This window comes from Lutzomyia longipalpis, chromosome 1 (genome assembly GCF_024334085.1).
Source record: "Lutzomyia longipalpis isolate SR_M1_2022 chromosome 1, ASM2433408v1".
NCBI classification, from domain to species: Eukaryota; Metazoa; Arthropoda; class Insecta; order Diptera; family Psychodidae; genus Lutzomyia; species Lutzomyia longipalpis.
Window position 1 is genome coordinate 40,900,161 of NC_074707.1, and position 18,121 is coordinate 40,918,281.

Below are 18,121 nucleotides of genomic sequence, written 5' to 3' on the forward strand. Positions count from 1 at the left end.
CAACAAATTGACAACTTTATACTTTTTTTCCAGAAAATATTTCCCAGCTTGTTTCTTCTTACCCTTAGAACGCAAACAATGCAAAAATGTTACTTCAACGACGTTTATTCTTTTGCGTAACACATCCCAAAGCTCTAAGCTCATCTCAAATAAAAACATTCTTCACGGGAGGGGTTGTTTTTTTTTAGGTTTTTATTTTTTTGCTACGAAAACTACAGGAAGGAATTTTTAAACGATTCAAATGACCCATAAAAATCATTAAATTAAAAAAAGGAAAAAGCTTTTCTTAGACAAAATAATTAAAATTCTGCATCAGAAGACACTGGAAAATTCTGAAAAATAAGTTTTCTTTTTTCCCTCCAATCTTACTGTGGCTTTTCCAGGAATTTTTGACATTTCACTTTCCCTTCTGGAGAACACGAAGTGAAAATGGAATGAAATCATGCGAAAAAGTGTATTGGCAATAAGTTAAATTGGAAAGTTCATGCGAAGTGCTTTCTCCTTCTGCACACGAAGCTTTCTTCACCATCTTCAAAAAGTTTGCAATTTTTAGTTTATATATTTTTGACTCAATTTTCAAACTTCATGCAAGTATCTCTGACGAAAATTATTTTAATAAATCATTTCTAAATATTCCCAAATTATTGAAGAAAAATAAAACTAACTAAAAGTCAAAAATAAAATCAACTGCATCAACCACTTTCTTCTGCCAAAGGTTCTATAAGCTAATGTGAATGAGCTAATCATTGAATGATTATCTGTCTGTCACAAACACATTCTGTGCCAACAGCAATAATAAATTCCTAACAATAGATAATACCAAGCACCATCTAATCCATACACTATGAACCCACCCACACACGATTGTTTCAGTGGCACTGATGAGAGTACATTTGATGGAACACATGATACGTTGGCTGGTTACATATAAACAGTAGGATACGTTGAATTTAATTGGAGGAAGAAAAAGTTTAATCTGATCTATTAATAAAGTAAAGCTCTCTCAATCACCCTGCTCACAATCACCCTTAACAATCGAACAACTGTTGCAAGTAAGAGGTTCAACTGGGGAAACTTTAGGGGAGATTTTGGTGAGATTTTAGGATTAAATGCATTGTGTTGAAAGTTTTACGCTCTTCACTTCTTAATCTTTAATGAAAGACAAGATGTTTTAAAGTTTTAATTTGTAAGCTACAAATGAATGAGATTAAAGTATCAATAAAACAATTATTTCATGACTAATTGCAAAGGATAATGAGAGCTAAAAAGGTTTAAAAATATATTTATTTGCTTTAAAAATATCACCACATTGCCTCAAAAGAATTGACAAACTTTGATTTTGAGACATTTAGAATATATTCTTCCAGAGAGCTTTCGCTTTATTTGCTTAGAGCTTTAAGCATACATAGCTGAAAAAAATTGAAATATTTTGCATGATTTAAAACAAGAAATATATTTTCTTAATCCTTCAAAGATGTAAAAGAATTTTAGTAAATTTCTCACATAATAATTTATTTAATTAATTATTAGATTTCATTGAAAAATCTCATTGTCTCAAGACAAGTTAACTTCACGTGATATCCGCACGAAGACTAAAAGCTCATAAAGCTTTTCTCTAAAATCTTATTCGAAACGTCGCTGATTGCAAAAATCCTAGCGTTTTTCTTCCCTTACTTCCCGTCTTGATTGCATTTCCGAGGAAACTCCTCATAGACTAAAAGCTCAATTTAGAAAGTGAAAGTCACTGGAATTACCAGTTGAAGAGTACCAACAGGAAGTCCCCAACAAAGGATTACTTTTGCAAAAAAAGTACAAATAAAACAAATCCAGAACTTCCGCAAAGCTAATTTTCCTTCGAATAAAATTGCAATTCACTCAATTCAGGAGAAAAGAGCAAGAAAAATTCTTAAGAATCTCTCAGAGGATTATTAAGGAAGGAGACAAAATCCCATATATGGATCATATCATTTTTACCCCAATCTCCCGTATGTGAAGCCACTCAATCGGAGAAAGCTTTTCCATCCGGCAAACGTAAATCCATATATTCTTGTATGTTCGGGGTATATAAAATGAAAAATCTCATAGATGTGGCAAGAATAAAAAATCTTAAAGCCTTCCTTTCACTTCATTGGTGGACCGACGACAAAACCATAAGAATGGAAGATGAAATAAAATTCTCAACATTTTCCCCCGTCCGCTATAGCCTCATTTTCCCTATGTGTGTGCCACTTGGAAAATCCCCTTCAACAAAAGTACAACAATATGTCGTCGCCAGAAAACTAGAACACACACACATAGCCTATGGGGTGGGTGTAGCCATAATGAACTTTCTAGCCGTAAGGGATGGTCTCTTTATCCATTTCTCAGCCCTTTTCAACCCCCTCGTACCCCATAGTGAAATCCCAAGCAATTTTATATGGAAGAAAATCATCTATATGGTGTCTGTGTGAATATATTTCGGGTTACTCCATCAAGAGTTGACCAGAAGCCAAACACACAACACACCAAAATGCCAACCATCCATGCAATTTTTCCCAATCCCCCCACACATTGGGCGAATCTAATAATGATCTTGTTGCCAGAATAGGAAAGCTTAATGAACCATAAATACGGATTAAGTGCCACATTTATAAATTTGTTCCATTCGGACCGGAAAATTCACTCCTCATCAAGCTTTTCGGGGTGACTTTTGGCTTGGTGCGATGAAGGGGATATTTTGCGAAAACATTTCAGCTTTACCAAAGTTCATAGAGAGAATATTTCAATGCACAATTAATGAGGAAGCTGTTATGTTGAAATTTTGAGTTAATTGATTTCCGAGAACTGCATAATATTGTAGTTTACTCATTAAGGGGCATTTAATCATTAAACTATCTAAATTATTCTCTAAAGTTTAAAGAGAGAAAAACTTTGTTTTTTAGAAGGGAAAATATTTTAAAAATTCACCAAAACTCAAAAGAAAAGTTCTTGCAGCGAAAATAGTTAAAGAACTGAAAGAATTTTAATGTATTCAAAGGGTAAAAAATATAATTTTATTTCCCTCTAACCCCATTTCATCCCTTTGTGAGTATAAAGTTTACGGCCATGCATTACCCTTCCTGCCTCAAGAAGGCTATAAAATGGCCAAGTGTCGACATCCAATGTCGTCAGTCTGGGAAGAATGTAACGCATTGGGGGGTGGAAAATCAAATAGGGGCGTCTGTTGTCCAAAGCTCCCACCATGTATTGTAGAACTCCATTTGGAAGGCGACAGTTGAAATAAAGACACCCAAAAGCGATAATTGAAAAGCAATTATTTAGTCTCACAGAGTTGTGACTTGTGCGACACATTGGTATTAAATTATTATCAAATACATAATTCATGGCAGTTTCGGTTCTCACCCCAACCGATCGATCGGCACACGAGCGAAGAAATTTCCACCCCTGAATTGATTGGGTGGTCGTTTGAAGGGAAGAAATGTTTCATCGCCACGAGGCTCAGTCAGCATTTTGAGGAAGTTTCTTTCCCACAAAATTTAAGGACTATTCTATTAAGTAGATTTTTTTTTAGCAAATAGTTTGAAATATTTTTTGAATATTTTTCTACAATGGGGTTGGCTAGAGTGGGTGTATGGGTGTCTAAGAACCCTTTAAAGTCAGGCCGTCCAGAATTTTCTTTAGAAGTCAAAAAATAGATTAAGAATAAATGTTCATAAGAAACGTCAATCATTCAAAATTTCCGATATTAGACAGAAAGAAACTCTAGAAAAATAACGTCATATTTTTGAAAATGAGCATTAAAGGTAAGGTAAGGATGCAAGTAGAAAAAAACATTTAAAAATGAACGTTAAATGTTACAAAAGAAACCGGAAACGTTAGAAAAAAAAACTCTCAAACGTTAGAATTAAACGAACAAATTTTCAAAATCTGTCAATTAATTAGCAAAAATCGTTAATGTGGTTTACTAATTACAATCTTTATAAATCTTCTTTAAAATTTATTCAACGCACTGAATATATTACAATCCTTAAAGGGTTAACGACATTCTCTTTAATTTATTAAATAGTTGACCCTTGACCCATATTTTTTGCAAAAGTTTCCATGATCGCGTGTAAGAAAAAAATTAAAATGAAATGAAATATTTACACAAATAAAAAAAGATTTGCAGGAAAGATCCTGAATTAATTATGAAAAAAAAATGTCAGTAGAAACTTTGCAAAATTGCATGCAATTTAATTCAAAGAATAGCAATGATAAATTTAAAGAATTCTTTATTAGTTTCTTTGACAAAGCACCCACACTATTTGTAATTTTTTTATATTAAAAATCCGAGAATATTTTTTTTTTGTGTAAATCAACTTAATTATGAATGGATTCCAAAAAGAAACCTTCAAACTATTTGTACTTTATGCCAAAACAATTTTTCTTTGTATTAATTTTTTACTCATTATTGAACACGAGTGTTTTATCTCTTTACAAAATCTTGAAAAATAAAACACCATGAAGCCACAAAATAGGAAAAGAAAAGTGAATTCCCCAATTTTTTGTCTTCCTAAAACCTTGATCTTGTCTGTAAAAAAAAAGATTTATGTAAATTCTGTTGTATTTTTTATTGAGTGTATTTACCTTATTTATTTTAAATTAGTGTGTCTGGCGTAAAGTTTAGAAGATAAAAAGGAGTTTTCTCCGTCCGGTGAGCGCCAATCTCTTTTTTCTGGCGCTCACCGGACGGAGAAAACTCCTTTTTATCTTCTTATTTATTTTAATTATTTGTTAACCCTTTCGTCACAAGTGGAATATATATTCAAAGATATATATTTGAAAGGTTTCTCTTATTTTCTTTAATTTATTTTTCAAAAAAAAACATTTTTTATAATTCAAATTCTGATTACTGATTAAAGATTAATTGATTTTTTGATTTCTTTTTCCTTTGTTGTTTTATTTTTCTCTCTTCACTGTATAAGAACAATTACCAACCCTTTAACTTTTTGATCTGTGCAACTCTTGGGTTTTATTTCGAATTATTTTTTATTTATTTTTTTTTCTTTCTTTTTTGTAATTGATTTCTGTTCTTTTGAGTTGCTTTTCGATTTTTTGTTAATTTTTTATGATTTTTCTTTTTTACTATATCATCTTGTGTCGGGGGAGACCCTCGTCTGTGCGGTTTCACAATGGCACTGTTTGTGATGCCCTCTGCTTGCACCTCCATTCTCGAATGTGTATTAATGATCGTAGGGATTTACTTATATCTTTTTGATTTTTGATTAAGCGTTAGTTTTCCTTTTTTTTTTTTATTAAATGCCCTACAGCAATTATGCTGGGCCGCGTCTCTCAATTATGTAGTCTTATCTTATAAGCAAATATTCAACCCCAAATTTGTTACCCTGGCTTATACAACCTGAGAAGGAGCTTTTCCTTGGTTTTGCTCTGGAGGTTGGTTGACAACACTAAGACGCCCAAGGGCGCAAGAAGATAGGACAAATGTAATTGAGATGAATAAATTTAAAATGAAAAAAAAATGAAATTAAACTTTAAAAATTTATTTTTCATGGTTTCAGTTAGGTGTAGAACCCTCCGTATTTTAAAAGGCTTAAATTCGATTATAATTATTTAATTCTGCATTTAAATTTGTTTGTTTCATTAAATTTAATTCATTATTTATGAAATAATTGTTCAAATTTTGATAACTTGGACAAATTATTGAAAAATTTCAACGCCATCTGGTAGAATATTCAATTTCCTCTACGTGAAACTTACAGCGCCATCTGTTATCAAATAATAATCTCATGTTTTTGACCTATCCTTCATCACCTCTATTACAATCAAATTAAGATAAATTAAACATTTGAGAAAATTATACACACATTACGCGAAAAAATCTCTTCAGCTGCTCCTTCTTTTTTTTTCTATGAATGTGTACAGGCAGTTTATATCTCACACGATGTGCTTACACATCGTACTGCCAATTGCTATCGCTATCGGGTGATAATAAACAAAATGTATACACCCATTCGATAGAACGGAGAATGGTATAGAAAGAAAATAGCAGATGGTCCTTTATTGAATTTTTCCGTGCTTAACTGCAATGTTCTTCGGCACCCCCGCCTCATGGCTAAATTACTCTTTTTGGTGTGAAATTTTCCATTTGGTTATTTCAACAAAAACACACAAAACTCCCATAAATGTCATCCAATTGATTTTCCTTCTGACTGATGACCCACTAAGAAGACCAAAAATCTCACACAAGGGGCTGCCCTTGCTGAATGTGTTTAGCCCAACTGAATAGCCCCCATCGTACACCCAACTAGCCTCATGTTTACGTTTGGCATAATCTATTTTTGAACAAACCTCCCGCCCCCCTATTTATGTGTATACTGGAGAAGTTTCTTGGCAATAAATCCATCGCGAGAAATTTGAGTAATGCGCGCCATGATAATGTTTGTGGCAAAAATGAATGCTCCTCATTGTGCTCTGTTTACCCATTTAACTCGACATAACATATAAACTCGGGCCTTTTTTGCTGTGCCACCGTACTTTCGTCCAAGAATTCAGCGCCAATGTGCGTCATTTCTATTTAACACCACGCTCAAACGGTTTATTAAACATTCAACTATACAACGCAGGCCAAAAGGAAATTTAAATATTGGAAAATTTCCATTGCGGGGAAATGACCTACATTGCAGACATTGAGTTTTTTTCTGAAGTGATTAAACACAGAAAAAAAATTTTTGACATGAGATAGGTCCGAAAATTAGTTTCAAGTGATTTTCTTTTGATTTTTTTTTACGTCAGAGTACTTTATTTTAATTAGGATATCACTTGTGAGCAGATTAACATTTTCAAACACTGGGCCGCATTCGGGGGACAACTTTGGGGGATGATTCTGATCAAAATTATATTTTTTCTTGTAATTCTAGATTTTTTGTGGAAAAGAATTTAAGATTTCGCAGATCTAAAAAAGTTTTTAGATGTTACAGCCGACTTACATTTTATTCTATAAATAAAATAAAAGCTTTGATATTTTATTAATTTGTCTCATATTTTATTGAATTAAAAAAAATCAGTCTGATAAAATATAAGAGGATCAACGTAAAAATTTACATAAATTAAACAAATTTTTAATAAAAAAATCTTATTTATTTCACAAAATTTAGAAAAAAAATACAATTTTTGAATATAAAACATTTTAAAATATAAATCAGGGGCATATTTAGATTATTTCAGTCTTAAATAAGACGCGAATCATATCCTCTTATGAAAACAATCTACCTCTTTTTTTTAATTAAATATTTTAATTAAATAAAAAAAAAGTTTATACCGCTTTAATATTCTTTTATTATGTTTCTGATACATAGAACAGGTGTCGAACATATATAAAATACTCTTATTAATTTTTCCTCATTAAACGATCACTTAATATACCCACAAAATACTATAAGTACAGTAATTTCCTAAAGTGGAGTATAATTGACCAGGCTCGTAATTAGGGGTACGCAACTTCTATTAATTTTCTTATATTAATTGTTTTCTAGCATATTTAATGCAAACCTTTTTTTTAGCTAAAAATTGTTAAGGAATACTTCATAAAACAAAATAAAAGGTATAAAAAAGAAAATTTATTGAATTTCCATGTTTTCCATACAAATTCTAAAACAGACTTTTTGTAAAATCGTTTCAGACAAACTTAGCCATTACCTTTACATAAATTTCAAGATCAATACTTTTACCTTAAAAAAAACGATTAGCATGTCTCGTTTCTTAACAATCAAGCATTGATTTCACACTTATGGGAAAAAATCCCACGTCACTGACCTACCGGCCAGAGCCACGCGCTGGATTTAAAAAGTGCATTAAGACTTCCAAGTATAGTTGATAAGAAAATGTAAACAAAGTGCCAAAGTGTTGGTAAAACTGAATGGGAAGAAGTGGAAGAAGTTGAGTACTTGAGATTCATCGTGTCTTCCCGCAGAGTTAAGTCCCAGTGGCCGACTTTATCAGTATTTGGCGGGCAAAAAAAAAAACGGGCGCGCACACCCGGTAAAGGGAGGAAAACGTGACTCCGTGATAAGAATAATCTTTCTCGAATCCCCATTCACTTTGTGATTCACTTTGGCGGTCTCTCGCACACAGTTTGGGGCATGTCACACTGATAAGAGGGAACATGGCACACAATAAATGACGAACTAATTGATTAATTGTTATTAGCCAATAAAGTGAGGCGTGTTCCTTTTGCTTTACGGTCATGATAAAAATGTCACAAGGGTTTTCCGTGGGGGTTTCCACAGGGTGGCGTTGGTTATTATGGGCTGGGAGGATTACTTGGGGGCGCTCTTCGTTCTCCCTCCTTTGTACATAAAGTTGATTGCCATTTACACCACTTACCCAAGCATTCTACGACGGTTCCTCAGCGATAAATTGAGATTTTTCTTCTTTTCTTCTTTGTGAAATTGTCCCCACGAAGACACTCAGCACGCACACACTTTGCACTTCACGCCTTGAATCACGCACTTCACGAAAAAAGGGCGATAAAGTTACAGTCCTTGAATTTTCCTCGTTACTTCCTTGTAAGAAATTTCCACCGCGCCTTTTCACGTGACGGTGTATTGCGAATGGCAAAAAAAAGAGGTCCGAGCTCCGGAGGATATCGAATTCTCTTTAGTTGGAATCCTCTTTGGTAATTTCTCACGACGATTTCACCGTCTCGGGGCAGGGGTGTATCGAACGCGAAAGGGATGATGGGGTGACACAAAAAAAAGTCCAGAACGCTTGTTGCGTGTTTTATGTTTGTTCTAACAAGTGGCACCAAAGACAATATGGCGCTCTATATACATAGGGAAACGATATGGGTAAATACGTACGGGGGTGCGCGATGTAAATCGATTTTTACTGCCAATTGAACAATTGTTTCACATACACTTGATACACGAGATGCAAGGTGAATCAATAAGGAAGGATTTTTGATAGAGATAGCAATGACAAATTAATTAGATTCACTAGAATTACACCGAAAAAAACAGAACGCTTTTTCGTCTTTCGCTCAAAAATTTGTTTGACAGCTCCCAACACTGATAGTACACCAATACCACCATGCTCCACTGCCGTATCGTATCTCTTTTCCATTCACACCTGTCAGTCACATACCCATACAGCTGTGAAGTTTTCCGTGCTTTCTGGAGGAAAATGCCACTGTGTGCGTGAGCTGAAGTCTGAAAAAGCCGCAACGCGCTTGCCCGGCTTCTACTACATTTACACCACCCATCTGCACCCACCTAAGTACGTATCTGTGTACTTCAACACAGTCACGTATAAACTATCTCATGCACATATCACAGACACAAACCACCTGAGAACCCTCTGGTGGGGATTTTTTGCTCTACTTCACCACAATCTTGAGACAATATTCTCATCCCCCCGTGCGGAATTACCCCCAATCCACCCCCCTCTGTGGCATTGCATTCTCAATAGTCCAAACACGTCCTTTTGGTTTTCAGGTATGAAAAAGTGAAATGCATTTTCCTCCAGCTCCCCAGGAGATTCATGATGTGTTTTGGAGTACCACAAGATTGCCTTCCCAGGTGTGTTTCGTCCGCAAACACATCAAATGAGGGAGCAAAACATTAAAATCCATGTGCAGGGTGTAATTTAGCTCTTTGCCGCAAAAGGGGGAATGGTGTGGGGGCGAATTATTGAAATGTTAGAGCAAAAACAGAGGGCAGACGTGCGGGAGAAATTTGATTACCCTGTTTGGTTTTCGAGGAGCTTTTTCGAGTGGTTGGATGGAAGCATGGTTCTACTTTGCAGGGGTAGATTGAGATAAATCTGATCTCATAATGGGTTTAAAAGCAATAGCCATTTATGGGGCTGAAGAAATATGAGAATTTGGGGCTTTTTGTGGTCATTTCTTCGTGTTTTGGGTTTAAAATTGAAATTAAATTAATTAGTTGGTGTCCCACTTCGTGGCCAACACCAAGTATTGTAATCATCGGAAAAACCGACTACCTCAGATCAGACTAAAACATGGTATGAGCACATTTTAGACAACCCACATTCCAAAAGTGATGGTGGAAAAATTTTGATCCGACCGTCCTACCAGTCACCCAAACTTTGCCTTATAGCTCGAGAACGGTAAAAGATAGAGACTCTCTGGTTTGAGGTTTTCTATAGAAATATGGGTATAAACTTTAATTTTTTCGCATTTTCAAAATCCAAGGTGACCGCCGTCCGCCATTTTGAAATACCGTCAACCACTTCCTTTTTAGTTAGAGGTATGCAACTTTAGTATGTTGTAGAGCTCAGTGAGACGTTTTCATCGATATTTTATACTTGAAAATCGGTCAAGCCGTTTAGCAAATATGGCGGCCTAAAGCAAAAATAGTTTTTTCGATATAACTCGAGAACGGCTTGACCGATTTTGACCAAATCAGGCTCAAATGAAAGGTTTTAAGAAGCCCTACGACTGTTTAGAGCATTCAAAGTTCCAAAAATGGCCACAAGAGGCACTAAAATTTAAAACAAAAATTGCCTAAATTGAAAACGCGCAAAAATAGTACCTTCATTGGTGTTCTTCTTCTTGTTCTTCCATAGGAGAATTTTACCAATTAATTTAGGAACTCCTATGGAAGAACAAGAAGAAGAACACCAATGAAGGTACTTTTTTTGCGCGTTTTCAAACCTCCCTTTGGGGGGAGAATTTTCCAAATACTTTTCCCTCCTTGTACTGCGTGTGGGGAATTTTCACCATATATGCATAAATATATGTAGGTACATACTTTCCGGTGTTGGGTTAAAATTTTGAACAAAAGTCCTGAATATTTAACGCAGTTCAGGTTCTCATTTTTGGTATTCGCCATCCCCCATTCCATTCTAAATCTCACTTGCAGAGGACTTTTGGAGTCACCCCCCTCTCTTAATGCCAGGAATGGGTACACGAGTGGTACATGTGCGGAGGAATTTGTGGTATTCGCATTTTTTATTTATTTTGATTCATAATACCTCTCGGTAATTTTGTGCCGGAACTCTAATTTTTTTTGCAACCACCCCACATATTTCCACCACCCTGAATTTGAAATCAGAGACTTTTTTATTATTTCAAAATTCAAAACCAAAATGCAGGATAATGAAATCCACGTGTGGGATTGATACTTTGTCCTTTCTACGGGGACACAAAAAATGTGATATTGATGCTTTTTTGGGGCGGCAATAAGCGGGTAGAATTTTGATAAGCATCTCATTCAGTGAATAGAGCTCATTGCACATTTTATGTAAATGCAGGAAAATGAATAAAAATTGCAATTCAAATACGTGATGACTGTTAGAATAGGCTTTTTACTCTATACAGTATAAATGACAAGTTAATGTTTTTTTTGGAATGTTATCGGTTTCATTATTTTGCTAATTTAATGGGGAATTTAATTACGAATTACAAAGCAATTAAATGCTGAAATAGGTATTTATTTAGTTAATTTATTTTATAAACTAATCATTGGATTAACCTAAACAAACATTAGTAATAATCGTTGTTAAAATAAAATAAAATAAATTACCGAAATGTAGGGCAAAGTTTCACAATGTGTAATGTTTAGGGTTACCACCTCTAGGGTTTTTACCCGGAGACTTCGGGTTTCGAGGTATGATCTCCGGTCTGCGGATTTAGTATGAATTTCTCCGGGTCACACGGTTTTAATATTTTTTTAGGTTTAATTTTCAAAAAATATCAGAAAACTAAAAATTAGAAATTAAAATAGATTCTGTAATTTGGGAAGTTTCGATTTTTTTAGTTAAAGGAAAATGATCTTAAGTCAGATCTGAGTTTTTCTAAACCAGAATAAACTTCTTTAAGCTAGACTACAGTTTTCTTCAAACTAGGTTTAAGTTTTTTAAAGTCAGTCCTAAGATTTTTAAGCAAGACCTTTGTTGTAGACTAGAATTAAGTTTTTTTAAGGTCAAACCAGTCAGGCTTTTAAGGTTTCAAGGTTAGATCAGGTTGAAGTGAGTCTGAATTCATCAGTCTGACCTAAAGAAACTAAGGTTCGGCTTAGAAAAAATAGGCCTGGCTTAATAAATGGCTTAACTTTGTTTCTTAAGTCAGGTTTAAGTTTTTAAGTCAAACTTGCATTTTTGAGGTGTTACACAATTTACCTTACAATTGTTTAAGATAAAGGTTTTTAGGTGGTAAACTTAGTAATATTGCCCGATCATCCTAATTTAAGACAGCTTCTGATATGTTAAACATGTATAAAAAAAAAATTAAAAAATTAAAAAAAAAAACATTCAAATCATAAATCCATTATCTATATAATAAAGAAAGGTCTGTTTGTTGGTAATCTTCGTGTCTGTACAGCTATACAAATCTACACCGTTTGACCGATCGTGATGAAATTTGGTACAGAGGCTCCTTATATCAGGCGCTTTCGAGTGGCCGTATCCATTTTTCCCCCAAAGCCCCCCTTCAGGTAGCCCCCATATAACTCTCATGTATTTTTTGCGAATTTTTGAATTTGGCGCCCGAAATGTTGTATGAAAATGATTTCTTCTCTTTGCAAGTTTTTTCTTTTGGGTTTGATAAGTGGCCCAAATCTATACTTATAAACCATCATAATTTTTTTTCTCTAAAATTTGCGCGAAGCGCAACAAATCCCCGCGAAGCGGGGCGAGGTAAATTGGAGCGAAGCGACAATTTACCTCGTTTTCAATAAAGACTTAATTTCCAGCGAGATCAAGAAAATTTTGATTTGAATTGACAGAACCAGTTTTTAAATAATATTGCTCCACTTTACAGTAAAGTATAATATACATATATACTAAACTCAATAACCTTTATTTTATTAATTTACAAAGCGTTTTAATAATTTTCTAAATTATCGTTCATAGTTTTGTTTAATACAAACTATATAAATTATTCAATTAATTGATTCATTTGTTAATTAATTAATTTATGTAATTCTTTGATGTTTCAGGAATGTTATATTTATATGTATTTTGATTTTTTCTCTAATTTTAATTGATCAATGAAACAATGATTACAAAATACACGCATTAATGTTCATATCAAAAGCTAATCAATTGAAGGAGAAATAATGTTGTTGTTATGTGCGTGCTAACATTGTCTACAAAATATGCCATCGTGCGAGCATTATAGGGGGGAAACCCTTAAAAATTTACATGCGCCCCATAAAAAGCTCCCTAAAAGCGTAACTTCTTTAACAATGTATCGAGCATGAATTATTGCATCAAATTCATTTCCTTTTCCACCCACTCTGGAAGACCCTCGTTGATCCATTGAATGTCTTTTTCGGTCCAAATTGAAGACTTGAATGCGCGCGAGAGAATAGGCGATGGGGGTGAGTTTACTGGGAGGCAGGGGGATCATGTGTGAATAAATCTTTCACATGGAAGAAGAAATCATATAAGCTTTCAATTTTTCCAACATCCGCCGAGATGTAGAAGGGGTGTGAGATAAATACATGTCACGTAACATATAAATGGGTAAGTTCTTGAGTACATTCATATGTAAATTTTAAACATTTATGAGAAATTTATTTGCACTTCCTCTCCATTTGCGATGGCGAATGTTTATGTATTTTGCAACATGCGGTGGTGCTTAATAAGTAAAGAGCTTTTTTCTCTCCATTGAAAATCGACCAATTTACCTCACTCTGGCTCTTTTTTTTCGAACATTACTAAAGGTTTCCCCGAGCCATGGTTTTTGTATTATACATCCCCCATCCAGGCGGAAGAGATGAAAGAGTTCCGCCAGCATGTTGGAAAAGAAATAATGCGATTTGCCTTTTGCCAAAAATGTACATTCAATATGGTTCAATATATTGCCATCAATAAGGGGGTTAAAAAAATATTTGGAATTACTTTTCTGTGCATTTTACATATATTTAAATATAGAAAAAAAACTCCATTTCCATACGCTCAGTCATCCGTGGACTTATTAATGAACAGCAAATATTCATTGGAAAATGGCATTTCTCATCCCACACGTGAGGTCCTTTCAGTCATTTTTCCCTCCCCCGTTTCCACATAAAAAGCCTCTTTGTGGAAATATTTGTAATAAAAATTTTCCCATATGTTTTCACACAAAAGTTTCCCATTTTATATATGTGCGGGGGGAGCACGTTTAATCTATTTAATTTCCCACCAGTATTACCAAAATATTGTATCACTTTTTGCAGCTTTTTTTTTGAACATTGTTAGTTTATTTGTTATTAAACAGTTCAATTGACCATGATGTAAATTTATGTATAATATTTTTTAACCGCTCAATTTCACGCAATTTTTTCACTTTTTTATGACACAAAAATTTTAAACAAACAATGCAAATTATTTCTTGTAAAAGAATTAATTAATTTATATGAAAAAAATGAAATATATAAATATTTTTTATTTTGCTGCAAAAGTAAAGCTTTGCCGGGTTGAAAGCTTTGGGAAGGACATCTTTCTTTTTGGACGAAATTTTCTACCCCTGGCAATGACCGGAAAAGCAAAGAAAATTACCGCAAAAGAAAATAAATAAATATTCGGAATATTTAGGAAAAATAGGGGAGACCGGGGTTAAAAAGGCACTTAAGGGTCTAGAAAAAGCTCAATATATCATATTTCCCAAATAGATAAAGCGAAATGTAGGGGAGAGCGGGGCTAATAAAGTCACATAAGGGTTTGGAAAAAGCTTAAAATATCGTATTTCCTAGCTAGATAGAACAAAATGATCTGAGAAAGAGTTGTAGGGCAAGAGATATCCTAAAGAATTGAGCTATACATTTCGCTTTATCTGTTTGGGAAATATGATATTTAGAGCTTTTTCTAAACCCTTAAGTGACTTTTTTAACCCCGTTCTCCCCTATAGCTTATTTCTTTAGGAAATTTACTGCCCTAAAACTCTTTCTCAGATCGATTTGTTCTATCTAGCTAGGAAACATCATATTTTAGGTTTTTCCCAAACCCTTAAGTGACTTTATTAGCCCCACTCTCCCCTACCCTTTAAATTTAGGAAGAAAAAATCTTCTTTTAACTAGAAGGAATTATTAATAAGTTTCTCATATAAAAATTTGATTTTATTAATTTAATTAGAAATAAAATAGCTACAAATATTAGTAGGAAGAATTTTCCAATAAATAATTAACATTCAAGTCCATTTATTCGCATATAGAGCTACGCGATTGGTGGGAATAAGCTTGGATTTGAATTTGACGACGCAATTGAATTTCCATCAAATCTTATTTCAGCTTTTGCACCACAATACAAAATCACCAGGTATTTGACCACATCGCGACATTCTGCTGTCGATGTTCCCGACGGAGTCACACCGTGTGCAAGCGTTAATTAATGAAACGTCCACATCTGTCGCTTTCAATCCCTTACAGAGTGGTCCAAACCTTTGTTGCACAGCACACCCACATCTAAGCGTGGTTGCTCCATTGTGACATATTTTTTCTCACCCCATCAAAGGCCCCCTGCAGGTCATTCTAGGCAGGGAAATTCCACACCATGGGGGCAATTAAAAATGGAGGCGCACGTCCACGGAGCGAGAGAGGGGTGGTTGACTTGTATAGGGGATGCGAAATGAGGGATAAAAGAGCCAGACAGATATTGGAACATCCCCTACGATAAAATTATTGACTTCTCTCCATTGTCCAAGCCGTGTACCATCCCCACAGAGCGCTCCCTCCACCCCCAATACATCATTTTTCCCCCGCCAATTCTCATCCTGTCGATGAAAAGCAATTAAGCTACTGATTCTACTTTGCCACAGATACTAATTAATTATTCTTTTGAATTTTCCTCCCACCCCCAACTTGAGGTGAAACAAAAGGGAGATTTTTCATGTTAATTTATAATAGATGAAGTGACTGGAAAATTCTTTGCGGGGAATGAGAAAAAAATCTCCATTCATCTGACAACCTCATCAATATTACACCATTTTATAAAGATGTGCGTAATTATTATGTAAAGTAATTCCAAAGTAGGTGGAAATACGTATAAAATAATAAAATAAGTTAGGCTTTTAAAACACAAAAAATCGTATATTTTCCATGAATAAACAAATTGTAAATAAAATTCGCGCAAAGTGAAACCCAAAAAGAGCAACATTGCAATAATATTTAAAATTTTGCGCATCGTACATTAAAATTAATTTCAATATGGGCAAATATCCCTCAAAAATTCCATTAAAAACATCATGAGTGGATAAAGTAAATTCACAAATTCATTTGATGTGAAAAGTTTGTTTCGCAAAATGTATTTCATATAAACAATCCTCCTCCCCTTGCGCTGGGAATCCTACCTAATGGCTTTTGCAGGAGTGACCTTCTGTGCATAAAATTTCTGGGATTTCATTATTTTTTTTTTCATTTTGAGGAGGGTTTTGGAGGGAATATGTTGCGAAGGGCATGTGGCAGTATGTTCTCACTCAAGGGTAGCAAGCACAGAGACACAAGTTGGAAAAAAGAGTGTTAGAATAATTTGCTAAGTGAATTCCCGCGTGCCATTAAAAGCCATCTCGATGTTGCTGTTTTATTCATTTAGGGATGGAAGATCATATTTACACTTCAATCGAAAATGGGTGCGAAAGCGTGCAATAAATTATTCAGGATGTTTTTATTGCCACCTCAGAGGAAAGGTGGATCACAAGGGGCGAGATTTTGCAACATTCCCGGCAAATTATGTTGTATATGCTAAGGATTCCGACGAGGTAATTAGCATAAGAGTTAAAATATGTAAGTCATTTTCATAAGAAATATATTTACTTTGGGAAAGTGAGATGAATTTAAAGTGATAAGAAACTCTATTAAATAAACTTAAAAGAAAGAAATAAATATATGCTAAAATATTTCTTATCCAAGACACCATTCTCTGCTATAAAAATACACATTTTTGAAATGTCCTAATCGCTATCCTTTCTATAAACGTTTATGGTCAAATTGTTATAAAATCTTATTCATTAAAAGACCAGGAGCTGTATTACCTAAGAGTGAAATCCTCTCGTGATAAACTCCCGATGGCCTTTTGCAGGGAAAAAGTGAGGAAAACTTTACGTGAGCTCCGTGAGCTTGATCCTTTAAGAAAAATAATGCTTCCGTGATAAACTCCCGTAAGATTTTCCCGGTTTTCACGTTTCTTTTAAAGCGCTAAAGCCATCGGGAGTTTATCACGGGAGTTTTTCAGTCTTAGAGAATTCATGCCCAGGATAATTTATTATCTTTTTCAGCATTTAAAATTCTTATTATTCTTTAGAATTGATATAGGTAGTATTAAAAAAAACTTTTAAAACTTACTTAAGATTCTAGGTATTTTTTAGAGAATTATTTAAAAAAAAATATTTGATAGATTTCACGATGGAACTGCATCAATATTTTTAATACATAGAGGAAACTGGGGTAATTCGGTGAATTTTTTGGAGATAATTTTCCTCAGTTCTGTGGAAATATTTGAAATTTCCCATGAGAACTATCTTATAGGAAATTTTCCGGGCTACAACTTTGTCTCAGACGATATTTCTCTATCTCAATGGGAAAATGATTTTTCAGGCCATTTTCCAACCCCTTCCAAAGCCTGTTCCAAAAATCCTGGGGTAAAACGGTTAATTGCGTTTTATGTTCGCTAATCTTAATTTAATGAAATTATTTTAGCAAGGCACTATAATATCTATTGAGAATGAGAGATTTGTGTACCAATTAAAACATTTTTTTAATAAAAAAAAATACAAAAAATTAAAAAAACGTTAAATTTAAGAAATTGCCTTTTTAATTTTTTTAGTTTATAAAAATTGGTAATAGTAAGTGATTAAACATCCCAAATTGTATATAATAGTTATACTAATTAAGGGAAATTTTTTTTTCAAAAATTTAAAAAGTTATTTTAAAAAAACGCCGAATTCACCATTTTGCCCCAAGCGGTACTTTTTACTGTCAGTGTTTTACGGGAAAACTCGGAAAATTTTTTCGGAAAATTCAGTTTAGATTCGTGTTTAGCAATAGTTACTCTGTCTAAAAATGCATTTGGATAAAAAAAAACTGCAAAGAATTTCGCCAAAACTGAATTGGTAGTTGAGTGGTCAGAGTAACTTTGAGGTTCGAAAAATTTGTTTTTCAAATAAAAGCCAAAATATTGGATCAATTATTATGAAACTTTCTAAGCT

At 34.0% G+C, this 18,121-nt stretch overlaps 1 protein-coding gene across 5 annotated transcripts in view; it reads right to left on the reverse strand.

Annotated features, from left to right (window-relative positions):
- LOC129787317 (polypyrimidine tract-binding protein 2) overlaps positions 1–9,047 on the reverse strand; it is a 393,752-nt gene extending 384,705 nt beyond the window's left edge. For 3 of the 5 annotated variants that reach the window (XM_055822830.1, XM_055822828.1, XM_055822836.1), the window contains exon 1: positions 8,362–9,047. The gene's annotated coding sequence lies outside the window, so the exon portion shown is untranslated. The remainder of the gene's footprint in view (positions 1–8,361) is intronic. The other 2 variants (XM_055822815.1, XM_055822824.1) reach the window with 2 other exon arrangements.
- Positions 9,048–18,121: the final 9,074 nt, after the last annotated feature.